The sequence below is a fragment of the Dipodomys merriami genome, unplaced genomic scaffold, assembly GCF_024711535.1.
Source record: "Dipodomys merriami isolate MVZ:Mamm:240054 unplaced genomic scaffold, mDipMer1.0.p SCAF_1381, whole genome shotgun sequence".
NCBI lineage: Eukaryota > Metazoa > Chordata > Mammalia > Rodentia > Heteromyidae > Dipodomys > Dipodomys merriami.
This window is the reverse complement of record NW_027202695.1, coordinates 169469-171627: the sequence shown is the minus strand read 5'-3', so window position 1 is coordinate 171627 and position 2159 is coordinate 169469.

Genomic DNA, 2159 nt, shown 5'->3' with positions numbered 1-2159 from the left:
GTGAATGATTTCTGGCTTGACCGAAATAACACAGGGACACCTTTGGACCTGAAGTAACACGAGTTTCAGAGACAACTTAATAAAGAGAAAATATGAAATTTATATTGCTTATAAATACATTATCCATGAGTATATTGAGTTAAACTTTATAAATTCTCTGTAAATTAAGGCAAATTTTAAAGGGGAAGAAGTTTGTCAGAGCATTTTTTTTGTATGAGTGTATGTGCTGCACATTATTTCCCAAGTGTACATGAATTTGTTAACTCATGTTAACTATAGCAATAATAAGAGAAAGAGAAATTCTGTGTTTCAGTATAAGGGTTCAATACACTACAGAAGACTCTATGAATAAGACCACGTTGAAACAATAAAGCCAAGTCCAGTATGTAGATTTATGAGAGTGATATAGTGAAAGCATTACTCCTACGTGGAACAGGAAGTATGAGACCACCGCCTTTCTAAATCACGCTTGCTAATGACACAACTTTGTAGAAAGTATAATGGAAGAATAATTCTGTTTTCAATGAAAGTCAGATACAAGAGCATGGACTTAATTGGAAAAAAAAGTCCATCTTGAGAGAGCAGGGATTATACTAGCTATGAACTGGTGGATAAGATCACATTTTTTCTTTCCTTTACTTATATATTGCTAGTTGGTGGTGGTGTTGGAACTTGAACTCGGGGCCTGGGCACAGTCCCTCTGCTATTCAGCTCAAGGCTAGCACTCTACCACTTGAGCCACAGTGCCGCTTGCCTCCTCCTTTGTTCCACCTTCCCATTCCTTCCCATCTCCATCCCCCCCAAGCCAAAGTTGTAAAGTTCACTTTTCGACATAATGTCTTGTACATCTCATTGTTGCAATGGGGCCACCTGTATCCCTAAAATTGTGCAGCAAATTATGTCTAAGAAATATATTTTTCAATAAGATGTTTCAATCCTTAGGTAAAGCTCATTTTACTTTAATATAAAGTTATCTTCTAAAATAAATTCTGCAACTAACCTAATGTATGTTTTCTTGCGAAAAATGCTGTGACTTCTAGTCTTGTTATGTGATTTTAATTATATTTTTATTTGTGACATAATCCCTACTTACATTTATTACAAATTTCTGTAATTGTACAAATCATGCCTGTACACACTAATTTGCATACTCTAATATTAAAACAAAATTATTTTTTTCCTGTCTCCCACAGGGAAGGATGAAGTGCTGAAGTACATGGAATGGAAATTTGCAACGTGAGGATGGGATCATGAGCAATTTCTACTTGGCTGAACAGGAATTCTTGTTTCTACAATACATTCTTACCATGTAATCACACAGGGAAAGCCACAAAATTTGAAGTTCATATGAATGAATTACATTCCTAAAAGATGTGGCAACCCGGCTCAAAAGTTCAATCTTATCACCAGTTATTTGTGCTTGCTGGCTGAGCTATTTCTCTATCATATGTTTCATATTGTTAAGTATATTACTAATTCAGCTGTCAGTACATGGCAGGAGACTCCTAAAATCACAGCTATTGCTGTGTAATATTCCAAAGATAGGAAAAAGATTATATTGATCTCCAATTCCTCCCTTTGGCCTTTAATATACTAATTAATTGTCAAAACAAGCGAGTAAGATGTTAGTTTATTTTTCCTTTTTAATTAGAGATTAAGCAAATGTTTATCACAGTGAAAAGTGTTAGTGCTATCAGAGCTCTGATATGAACACCTTCTCCCTAAAAAGCAATGCTCTAAAGACTGTAAATATGGAAGCCACAATAAAATTCTCTCTCTCTCTCTCTCTCTCTCTCTCTCTCTCTCTCTCTCTCTCTCTCTCTCTCTCTCTCTCTCTCTCTTTCTCTTTCCCTCTCCCTCTCTCTTTATCTCTCTCTCTCTCTCTACACACACACACACACACACACACACACACACACACACACACACACACACACACACACACACACAGCTGCCACCCAGGCAAATGAGACATCAGTTCCATTCTTTTATAATTATAGTTGATTGCTGTTTCCTCCATAGGTTTTTCTTGACTGAAGGATCTTGCCTGGACCTGTATCTTTCCCTGAAATCAAGTACATTCAAGTCAAACTCCATGAATTCATACTACTACTCCAAAATTATAACGTGTATTGGATCTAGAGACCAATAAAACACCC